The following is a 12436-nucleotide window of genomic DNA, read 5'->3' on the forward strand; positions in this document are numbered from 1 at the left end:
CCCTCAGGAGCCAGAGTCCCCCACGCTGCACTGGACCAGAGCTAGGCTGTCCTGGCCTGCAGCCTTAAGGCCAGGGACTGACACAGATCTCCGTAAACCAGTGCAAGTGGGAGCATGGAGAGTCTTATACCAGTCTGTTCAACCAGTTCAGGGTCTGTCCTAGCTCCCCCTGGGCTAGGAAGAGTCTAACCCATTGCTCACCAGAGCCACCCCCATGATGCCAACTGTGGCTCTGGACTGGTGCTGCCCCATTCCCCCCCTCAGATTTGGTTTCCCGGCGCTGATCTCTGCACAGCGGAGAAGAGCAAGCAAAGCATCAGACCTGAGCCCTCCTCTAAAAATGCCACATCTTCATTTTCTGACCATAGAAACACCAGAGCAAGTCCCCTGGGGCCAAGTACTCAGAAAGAGCCACGGGTTGCTGCTGTGCAGGAGGGCTCCGATGCACGGGATGTTTCCTCTTACAGTCTGTGGGTTTCTCTTGTTTTCACACCTGGCACTGCAGACACTGCTGCCCTGAGCTCTTCTAGCCTGCAAGCTTCAGGTCTAGGACTGAAACAGATTTTGATAAACTTTTTTTTGTTTTTTTATTTCGTGTCTCGGCCCAATCAGCCAAGTCGGGTCCAAATTCTATCGACTGAGCAGACCTCAAGGGTTCAGGTCTGTGTGGCGCTACCACCAGCAAGTCTCCTCCTGCCCAGACTCTTCTGGCAGTCCCAAATCCACGGCAGGCATCGTGTGTACAAGCTCCAAGTCAGAAGGCTGCCCTCAAGTATCGCTTGCCCCCAGCCAAAGGCCAAAGGAGCAAGTGCAGGAGACAGGTGTGTAGCTACAGCAGACTGGAGGTCTGCAGCCTGCACCACACAACGCCATCCCAGGAGATCTGACAGTGGCAGGGAAAACCTCAGGGGTGACCCTGATGTCTCCCTTGCCAGGGAAAACCGCTGGGGCAGTGACTCTTGGGACTGTCGGATGGGGAGCAGTGGCCTGGACAGTGGAGCCAGACTCCCACACCACCCTGCCCCACCTGCCTGCACTCACCACTGGCCCCCGCCACGGCCGCAGCACCCACGAGCAGCAGCCGGAGCCCCGCTGCCACCCCAGCCACGCTGACAGTGTCCTGGGGACGTGGAGTCCGGAGGATCCTGGTGCCGGGGCTTTCTTGAGGTCGCGGCAGGCCATGAGCTCGGCAGCAGCCGCAGGAGCCACAGTGGGGAAGGTAGATGCTGAGGCCACTGCAGCCCTGCCGGAGTCGCACCTTCCCGTTAAACGGTCGTCTTCGAAAAAGTTTGACACCGGCCTTCATTCAAAATGCCCAAGCAAAGATGTCCTTCAACCCAAAATGGTTGAAAGAACTCAATTTCCTAGAAAGGGTGAGAGCATCACAAACATCGCTGCTAGAATTGCGAGTAAACATTTAACTTTTTGGTAGTCTTTATTGAGGTGGTTATTATGAATTAGCACTAAATTTAGTAAAAAAAAAAAAAAAATCACGATGCACTAAATGCGACTGTCCTGTATGCTTGAGGTACCTCGATGGCCACCGTAAGTGAAGGGAGAGGCCAGTCCTGCTTGGCTCCCCCAGTCCCACTTTGGGACTGGGACCCGCGGCTATCGGAGCACGCTGTACGGGGCGACGAGACAGCGGGACGTGGGGTGGAGACGGGCAGACAGCTACGTGCGGACACATGGGCGTGGGCGTGGATGTGGAGGCTGGAGGAAAACTCTCCTCTTTGAGCGGGCCTTCACCACGTGCAACCAGGATGCAGACCTGTCTGTGGGGACTTGCGCTCCTCTCCGTGCCCTCGGGCCCTTGTGAGCTGTTTTGGCCTCTGTCACTCCCCTGCTCCTCGGTCACTGCTGTCTCACTGCCAGCTGACGGCACCACTCAAATAAGTCGAGTAAATAGACTCATTGGACCCTGCCAGATGTTGCACCCTGCGCAGGACCCTGCCAGATGCTACATGTGTGACCCCAGGCCAGGCAGGAGAGTGCGCCAGTGAGGAGGGCAGCAAGGCAAGGGGCTTTGGGGACACGGGGAAGGAGCTGGCCGAGAGATCTTGCTCCTCACCAGTGGTAGCCTCTGCCGCTGGACGAGGAGCTGGAGCAGAAGCCGGGGCTGGGACACGCCAGGCCAGCCCCTCCCTGGGTCCCCTGCAGACATCACTCCTTCCCCTGAGTCTCCAGGTACCCTGGCCCCAGCCAGCTTCCTTGCGAGCGGGCACCTGGCCCCTCTCAGGCAGCCCTTCCTCACCGCCAGCAAGGCGCGGAGCTGCAAGTCACCAGTCCCTGGGTGGATTGCACCCCAGCGGCTCCATATAGCACCGCCTTAGTCCCAGCTCTGGGCAAGAAAGTGTGGGGCAGTGAAAGCACCAGCCCATGCAGCCAGCAGTGCAGGTCCTGGGGTGATGGCTCCCAGACAACCCCTGCCATTGCTATAGCTCCTTGCCCTTGCATCCCCACTGAGAGCAGCAGGCACCCCGGGCGCAGGTATCCCTGTGCTTCCCCAGGTCTCTGGTCTGTCTCTGGAACGGATGTAGTGGCTCCTGGAGATCACCAAATGGTCCGGCTCCCAGCATGTGTGCAGGGAAGTGGCAGAGGTCCCACTTCCCGGCCCCCAACCCTAGCCTGCTGCTCTCAGGGAGACCCGAGCCCTGCTCCGGCCAGGCAGGGTGGCCCTGGATGCATTCAGGGATGGAGGGATGCCCCCCTGCTCCCCTCTGCCCTCGAGTCCCTCACGCTGCTCTGCAGGACCAGTGCTTCCCTCCAACGTACGCAGGGAGCGTGCCAAGACCAGGCATTCAGGAAGGAGACGTCCCGCTCTCCCACCTTCAACAGGAGTTGGCAAATGCACAGGACAGCACGCAGCAGTGGCCGGACTCGCCGTGAGCGCTGAGGATGCTGGACGGCCGCCCGGGAGCAACGTGGCCACGATGGCCCGGCAGAGGCGCCGAGGAACGGCCCTGGGGGGAAACATTTCATGGGGAAAACTTCACTAAACTTCTCCTCCCAAGCCAAACCCCTAAGGAGCACACGCTGCCGTTCGCTCTGTCTTGTTAAGGACATAAAACCCCTTCAAACTTTGCTGTTGCAGTCAAATGCCCACTTTAAACCTAGTGCAGTTACGGATTGACACAACCCCATGGTTGATTAATAGCAGAAAGGCTTTAATCACAATACCACAAACAAGGTAAGGGCAGAAGAAGGCTGCTTTTCAACATTCAGCACATGAGCTGCCATCAAAGCCCTGGGGTATCCTAGATGAAAAAAGTTTCTCTCGCCCATGCAGGCAGGAAGCGGTTTTTGTCTTTACAGCCTTTGCTGGGCACGGATCCGTCACGCGGGAGGTGGGTGGCTGGGTGCAGAAATGATTTCTGATCTCTCACTCGCCGCACCGAGCTAGAAGCCCTTCAGACATCGCCACCCCTGTAGAACAGGGCGAAATCCTTGTACCGCCTTTCTCCATCGAACGGGGCATTCGGGACCCCTCACTTGTGCCCAAACTATTTGCAACCCTCCCGACGGCACTCTACAAGGGCTGAGCTCCAATTTGGGGGTGCCGGGCTCAAGACCTCTACCCAGAAGCCTAGAAAAACCGACACTCCTCCTGCATTTGCAAGCCTCCCCCATAGGAACAGCTCCCCCATTTGCAAGCCCCCTAAACAAAGGGAATGGCTTATTAAACTGCAAGTGAATAAATAAAAGAATTTGTCCTTATCTCCCTCTCCTTTAAACTCCCCAGCCAGCGAACACCTCTCCCCGGGGCCCAAGCCCAGAGGTCAGTTCTCCTCGGGTTTTCCCCGATTTCTCCCCTTACACCCCCCTTTGCCATGCGCACCCCCCCAACGGGGCCCTAAAGCCGCACTGGGGATTGCTTCCCCCTGTGTCCCCTTGTTGCTGCAGACCCTTTTGGAGCCACCTCCCCATCCTTTCCATGCACCTCACACAGCCCCGGGTCCCAGCTGCCTGGCCTGGGGGTGAGGGGCCAGCTCCCCTGCCCCCAACGCGGGGGCCTGACCCTGGGTTTGGGTCCCCCTGCCTGCCCCACTGTCCTCTCATGGAGCAGGAGGGAAACAGCTGCCCTGAGAGGCCTTTGCTACAGCCCCAGACACCAGCTCCATCGTGATCCTCCCCCAGCTCAAGGGCCCAGAGCTGACCGCGGCCTCCCAGTTGCTGCCCCAGCAGCCGCACAGAGACCCCGGGCCCCGGAAAGGGAGGAGACAGCTGAGAACCAGGCACTCCTTGTGCCACGCTGTTATTTATATATTCACAAATCACTGCAAGTTTTGCAAGTTAACTTAAAAAGGCAGGGAGGGAGTGGGAATTGGTCAGCCATCACACCAAATAAGTGCAACCCTGAGCGCAGACTCTGGCCCTAACCACGTTCCAGATTTTAACAGAGATTTCTCTCGTTATGTCACAAGCTGGGGGAGGGGGGAAAAAAGTTTTAAAAGAGCGATCATGTCATACAAAAAGTTTAAACTGAGCCTAAGGGCCTGTCCTGGAGCAGCTCCCTGAGCAGACGGACATCCTCCCAGTGTGGAAGGGCTGAAGCCAAACCCGATGCAGATCCAGGCACTCACGTTTCACAACAAAAGAGCGGCCACACTAGGGGCAGGTACCTGGGGTCGCTGTTCTGCTTTGAACTCACCCCCCGTCTCCTCCTGGAGTGTCTTTCACAAGCGGACGAGGGCCCCTGCTCCTATGGAGCAAATGCACTAGGCAAGTGCCTGTTGTCTGGGCCTGGCACCGTCTCCCTGGTCCCAGCTCAGGGGCTTGGTGGGTCTGGGGGCAGCTCAGAAGCTGGAGGGGCGGCTGCAGCAGTGGGAGGGATCCTGTCCTCAAACAGATCCCGCTGCCAACAGACGGGCATCCTCCTGGCGCCCAGGGACCACGGGAGGAAGATCCCAGCCCAGGCAAAGGATGCAGCCGAGCCGTGGCTAGCAGGAGGTTCAAAACAGGCTTCAGCAGGGTGGGGATTTGGACTGAAGGACTGCGATTTGGGTAGGCGAGGGTGGAGGGTGGATGCGCAGGGGTGCAGGGGACTGGATTGTAATGGGAAATGCAGTTTTCTTAATGTGGCTTTAAGATGTGTGATGGAAAGCTTATGATAGAAGAGAGATACACACACACACACACTGCTCTCTCTCTCTAGAAATATAATTAAAAAAAAATAAAAAGCGCACCCTAAAAACTGCTCCGGCCACCAACACCTTCCAGTAAGCCCAGCCCAAGCCACCCCATTGCTCCCCCTCCATGCTGTGTGCCCCTGTCCAGCCTGTATCACAGCACGACTCTGGTCTGGTCCTCTTGCCTGGCTTGGCTGATGCTTGACACCAAGTGCCCTGGGAGCCCCCAGCCCGCATCCCCCTGACATGAGGCTGGGGTCCGCCTGGATTGGGGGTAGACGGCAGGACCCGCCTTGGGGCAAAGTCGTGGCAGCACGACCCCACTCAGGACAGCAGAGCGGGTTTAGGGGCCACAAGGGCACCGGGGCCCAGACGTCTGGGACAGGGAAGCAAGGACCACGCAGGCCTGGGGACAGGGATTTGGTGGGAATGGGTTTGGAGGCCACAAGGGCAATGAGATGCTCACTCCACCTCCCTGCTCCCAGGCCCTCACGGTCCTTGCTGCCGCGTCCCGGACGTCTGGGAGAACGGCTCCCTGCACCTGGTGACACATGCTCGGGGCAGGGCCGAGGGTGCGCCGTGCATCAGGAGAGGGCACGAGCTGGGGCTGGCGAAACCGGCCTGGACGACCCAGGCTGGAAGGCAGAGAGGTGCTGCACAGCCTCCCTGCAGAGCCCCAGCGGTGGATGCTGCAGCTGCCCAGAGAGCAGGGACTGGAGGTGCTCCCTAGGGCTGTGCCCCTAAGCCCCCACCCTGCTTCTCATTTCACCTACAGTCCTGGTCTCTTTGCTCAGCGTCCCCCAGGCACGGTGGTCTGTGTCTGAGCACCAGAGCGCAGGGCGCGAGGCCCCAGGGAGGCGGGTTGCAGACAAGGAACAGGCAGAGCCCTGGAGAAAGCACCTGCCCATGGCAAAGTCTGCAGTGGGCAGAGATACGCTGCCCTGTCCTGGGAGCACCGGACCAGGCAGGACCCCTCCCATGTGGCATGGGGAAGGGCAGATGTGTGAGGGAGATGGGTCTTTGGGGTGACCAGAGGGCCAGGACCCTCCAGGGGCTGGCACAGTCCAGGAGGGGAGAAGACACTTGGAGCCGCACAGCGTGGGTGGGCAGCACAGCCTGAGGCAGCCCCAGCCCCACAAGGAGCTCTGGGTGGGGGGCGTCTCTGAGCGGGGACGGCAGGACGAGCCGCCTGCCTGGGTGCAAGCTGCCCCAGGACGCTCCTGCTTGTCCCAGGATCTCTCCACGTCCTCAGGTCAGAGGGGCTGTCTGGGCTGGGGTCAACGAGGGGCCCAGAGCCCCTCCTGAAGCATGGGGGTTGCAGAGGTCTTTTCACTCCGGTGCCCACTTACGCCACGACAGGGGCAGGCTGGCGTGCGCAGAGGTCTCGGGGACTGGCTGAAGCAGGGTCATGCCCGGGGGGTGATGCACACGCCTTCCTCCTCTCTGCTGCATGTCGGAGCTGGCAACATGGCCCTGGCAGCGTGCAGCAACACCCCCCGGCAGACTCTTCTTAGGAAGGCAGAGCGGGTTTGGAGGCCACAAAGATCAACCTCAGACACACCTCACCTGTCACTCAGGGACACCGAGCTGCTCCGGGAGGGCTCAGGGAGCTGCATGTGAGAGGAGAGGTGAGCTGGGACAATGTGCGTTGACCCACCGCGGGAAGAGAACAGCAGCTCCCGCTGCTATGGGGCACACGGGGTTTCCATTTATGCATCTTCCTGGGGGACAAGGGCTGGGCTTCTGTTGCCCAGAGCCAGACAGCGCGGGGGTCCGTGTAACAGATGCAGAGGCACTGACCTGCCGGGCCAGAGAAGCACCAGGGCCTCGGTCTGCTGGGCACGGGTCAAGGGATGCTGCTTACACCAGATGCACAGAAGGGGCAGAGCTCCCTCTGCAGCCCCCTGACCCCCTGGCTGAAGACTGAGCAGGTGCCCCTGCCCCTGCCTGAGCTGGCGGCAGGCAAGAGCTGGCTGGCAGGGGCACACCGACTGAACACAAGACAATGCAACGCCCTCCCAGCTCCCCACCCTGGGCTGCGGATGGGCAGGTGCCCCCTCGTGCCCCCCAGCAGGCAGAAGAGCAAGCAATGCTCAGAGCAGCCGCTGGCTGTTTCCAGCCGCTCCCACACCCAGCCCCATGCCCTCTGCCTCCGACCCCGTCACACGTGTGGGGGCCTCAGGAAACCACCTGCTCATTCCCCCAGCACCGCTCCCACGCAGACCTCAGGGGCAGGATGGGCTGGGTCCAGGCACTGGGGTCCCGCACCACCGGGCCCAGTCCCACCACCCTGCTCTGTACTCACCACCAGCCATGGCCACGGTCACGGCCGGTGCAAACAGCAGCAGAAACCAGAGCCCTGTGCCCATCTCAGCCTCGCTCACAGCACCTGAGCCCCATTCCAGCCACACGGGTCTACGCCTTTTATACTGGTCCCGCTGCTGCACCGCCTGCCACGCCTGTGTCATCGGGCACCAAGCAGATGCCACTCGGGCAGGTTGCAAAGGAGAAAGCAAAAGGTCTGGCACACTGCAAGTGGGTACAGGAGGGAGGGGAGATGAGGACACGTGGAGCTCCCACTCGCCCCATTAAACCACTCTTGAACCCATCCTGGGCCGTATCTGTGTAGGGCCTTCGCACCTCAGGGCACCAAGCTCAGCTGAGCCTTCCTCCGTACCCCACACTCACAGCGTCCCAAGCACAGAGTAGGATCCCATGCCTGTGCCTGCCTCCTATTTATAATGCTGACATGTGCAGTGGCAATATACACACACATCACTGCAATTTTCGGGGTGTTTTTTATACATACTAAATGACAAGGATCATCCACATTTATTGTTTCCAATGGCCCATCCCACCATTTTGGCAATTGGAATCGGGCCCTTTACAATTTTTTTTAAATGTGGGATGTCAAAAGCCTTGTGATAATCTTAACCACATCGCATGTTAAAGACGGGTTTTTCCTTTACAAGGACAATTTCTCCCTCTGAATTTTTACTTTCTTGAAATACTTTGAAAGCTTTGTCCGCATTCTTATTTTGCTGGGGCATTGTGACAACTTTAGGCTACTTGGATAAAACAGTACTGTTGTTCCCCAAATATAAAACTATACCAGGACTTTTGTGCCAAGGTAATAACAAAAACACCACACACTATGTTGGCCAAATCCAGTATTGAAACCCATTCCACCGCTCCTGCTATAGCTGCTCAAATTTCACCGGTGCCAAAGCACTGAAGCTTGGTGGCTGGGGAAAAGCCGGCAGTAGCACCCCGCCTTCCTCTGTGCACAGATCTGGGGGGCACACGCCCCCCCCCATGCTGGCCGGGAGTGCACACAGCAGGAGCCACCCGTCCCCCGTCCCACCCAAATGAGCCGCTTACAGCTCTATCCCGCGCTCTGACCTGGCTGGGCAGTGCCTGTTGGTGCCCCCTTCACTTTGGCACCCGGGGAAGTCGCCCCACTGCCCCCCCATCCTTGCTACAGCACTGAATTTCAGGATATATTGCTATACCAGGAGCTGCAACTTCTGTTACTGCGTTCAGAGCACTGAAGGCTATTGTCACTTTCCAGGTTTTCCCATCTGCCTTCAAAACAGACCAAATCAGAGAGTCGCACACGCTTGGTATCTGTGCTATCATCACTCCCCAACTTAAACCATCTATTCTGAGTTATCCTTATAAGCCTATTTCAGCTTCTAGTGACTATTTACACTGCCTTGGTGGGGTGAGGGTTTGGTCCCTCATTTAAAACACACTCCTGTGTCTTCCCATATTTCAACTCTCTCTCTGCGTGAACCTTAGGAACAGCCTTCATTCACTTGTCTTGATGAACCCTGTCGATCACAGCAGGAGCCTTAAAAGCTGACTTTCCATAAAAGTCCCCTATGGGGACTTTTTACCATCTTGTACTATCTACACTTTTCCCAGAGCTTGACGAAGGGACTTTGATCCCAAAAGCTTGCAGAAAAGGACAATTTTCTTGCCATTTTCCAGTTGGTCTAATAAAAGGTATCATGTTGGAACAAAGAGTTCTAGTTTTTTGTATGTCTTTTTGTCTCAGACCAACACGGCTACCAAGTACACCCCTGAAACATGGAAGATGCCGAATTTCAGGCGATTTTGGATTTTAAACTTCACTGCAGAACAACAAGGAAGTTGTTTTTGCCTCTCTGTCTGCCATCTGACACCTCCAGGGAAGGAGTTGTACTTGATCAACACATCAAAGAGCTACTCAACACAGCTCACAAAGACACTCTCATGGACCCAGAGGGACAGACTTCCACCTTCAGCTCCCTCTGTGCAAAAATTAAGTTTATTTCCTACCTACGGGGACTTTTTACCATCTTGTACCATCTACACTTTCCCCAGAGCCTGAGAAGGGGACTTTGATCCTGAAAGCTTGCAAAAAAGGACAATTTTCTTGCCATTTTCCAGTTGGTCTAATAAAAGGTATCATGTTGGAACCAAGAGTTCTAGTTTGTTACATCACTTTTCATAAACACCGTTTTTTTTGCCTTAACAAGCTGTTAACACTTTCCTTTCTAGGACATCCACAGTGTTCCTGGAGAGCTGGGTGGGGGGAGGTAGCAAACACGTTTCTGACCAAGGCAGCCAAATGAATGAGCAGGTATTCAATAACATTACTTCTTATTCCCAACGTGCCCCCCCACCCCCCCATTACACTGACCATACACTCAGCAAAGGGAACTCAGTAGGGGTTAGGCATACATCTACATTGAACAGAAGAAATCAAATAACAAAGTTTGAGGTGCAGGGTTCCCAAAATGTAAGACACAGGATTCACAAAATATAAGGTGCACCGTTCACACAATTTGAGGGGCAGAAGCCATGCATCCCAGAGGGGAAGGGGTGGGGAACCCTCCTGCAAATCAAACCCAGGTCTCCCACGTGGCAGGCAATAACTCTACCACTAAGCCATCAATGCCTGGGTGACTGCTTGTGGCTCCAAGCCTCTAGCCCCTCTGGAAACCCCCTGCATGCTGCCTGCATGCCGAGCCGCCTGGCTACATGCAGGGGATCGAAAAAACCCAAGTTGCCACGCCCAGCTCAGGGCTTTGGTCCCTCCCGGACCCGCTGCACAGCACCCTGCACACCGAGCTGAGCCACCACCTGTGGCTCCAAGGCTTCAGTCCCCACCAGAGCCTCACTGTGCACCGCCCCGTGAGCCGTGCCAAGTTGTCGCCTGCGGCCCCAAGGCTCAGACCCCAGCTGGGAGTCTTCTCCGTGCGCTGCCTGTGCACCGAGCACCTCCTACGGCATCAGGGGCTCTTCTGGGGCATCCGCTCCACCCCGCTGGCCAGCTCTCACCAGCTCTTCAGCGCCCCTCTTCTTCCTCCCTGGTCCATCTCTCCTGGAGCCAGGTACGCTGCCCCTTTTATTCCGCCCCGGTGGCCAGCGGGACCCATCAGGAGACATGAGAGGTGAGTCTTCTCTCAGGTCCGGTTTCTCTACCTCGGGGTGGGGGAAGGAGCCTTCTCCTCTTCCAGGGCCTGATTGATGGGGAAAAGGAAATCCAACCCACCCATCATTTTTTGACTTTCAAAAACCTCTGGGCTAAGCCGCCACCGGCTAGCCCATCACATTTCAATTTAGGGGCTTCCATCACTGTATGGCAACGGGCCCAATCCTTTTTAAAAAATTTTTTTGGCAGATCCTGCCCATGGCCGGGGTGGGCGAGCTGCCAAAGTGCCCTGAGCTATGGGGGTCCCTGGTCCTCCCCTCCATGGTGGCCTGGGCAGGCTGCTAGCAGACCAGGTGCTGACTCTGAGCTGGGGCAGCACCGGGCACGCTAGCAGCTTCAGGGCGTGCCATCACCATGGAGGGAAGGACCATGGTCCTCTGCAGCTCAGATACAACCAGCAGCTCACCCCAAGAGAAAAAAAGAAAAAAAAGGATTGGGTCCCTTGTTGCTTTTTTTTCCTTCCTGCGCCCAATGCACTGTCCCTGTTGCCTGGGATCACCCGGGAACAGGCTAGCTTGCCCCTGGGGCAGTGCGGGAAGGGGCAGGAGGGTGGATGAGTGTGCTGGCAACTGGAGAAGATGCAGGGACAGTGCACAGGGTTTGAGAAGCCCACCAAGCTCAAGCTTTCCTGAGCCCGCTTTGGCTTCCAGTGTACTGTCCCCACCACCTTCTTGGGCTGCCAGCACACCCAGCTGTCCTCCTGCCACCTCCCTGTGCTGCCCCGGAGGCAAGCTGGGTGTCCTGGCAGCTGGAGAAGGCGGCGGGAGTGGTACACTGGGCGCTGGAAGCCCGGCTGGGCTTGGGGATGGATGTATCACTGCCATTTGTTAGGTAGCAAACTAAAATACATTGGGATGTGTTTTAGTTTGCTACATAACAAAGTCATTTACATCCCAATACGCCACCGCACGTATATTGCAACGAAATTAAAATTGCAATATGCTGACGCACGTGTAACATGTGACACAACTAAATCACTATAACAAGACGATTAAACTGCTAAAAAAGGCAACTCCATCATGTGTACAAGCGCCCTTAGATTTCAAGCTATCCTCATGCCAGAGATTATAGAACCATTTTCTGAATTTCAGTGTGTTTCTGTGAAGCCTAACAGCTATGCAGCCCCAAACTGATTTCTCCTTTCGGGTGCCTTTTTACTCTAAGCATGGCAATTCGTGCAGGAAAGCACTCACTGTATTCTTCTCATAACTGATGCCCCCCCCTTACATCGGGGCGGACAATTATTTCAGTGGCGGGCTCCTGCGGGCGGCCACAGCGGTGTTGGTGGCAGGGGGAGGGGGTGGCAAGCACCGACTGCCTGCTGGTGCCACTGGCAGTGTCAGCAGCGCTTTTGCAGGGGGCTCATCACCAATCTCAGGGGGCGCACGTACATCCGCATGCATCCCCTACGCGTCACCAATGATGGTGATGTGTCTCTGTGTGTGCGTGTGTGTGTGGGTGGTGGAGTGTGGGGGAGTGGCTGCGTGTGGGGGGCATGGGGTATGTTGGGGGGCTGTGTGGCATTTGTGGGGTGTGGGTGTGTGGCTCTGGAACACACTGTCTTCTCCTGCAGACAACACAGGCAACACTGGCAGTTTCATGGCTGGCACTTCCAGGATCCGCATGCATCCCCTACGTGTCACCAATGATGGTGATGTGTCTCTGCGTGTGCGTGTGTGTGTGGGTGGTGGAGTGTGGGGGAGTGGCTGCGTGTGGGGGGCATGGGGTATGTTGGGGGACTGTGTGGCATTTGTGGGGTGTGGGTGTGTGGCTCTGGAACACACTGTCTTCGCCTGCTGGTGCCACTGGCAGTGTCAGCAGCGCT

This window comes from Crocodylus porosus, unplaced genomic scaffold (assembly GCF_001723895.1).
Source record: "Crocodylus porosus isolate Cpor-Errol unplaced genomic scaffold, CroPor_comp1, whole genome shotgun sequence".
Lineage (NCBI taxonomy): Eukaryota > Metazoa > Chordata > Crocodylia > Crocodylidae > Crocodylus > Crocodylus porosus.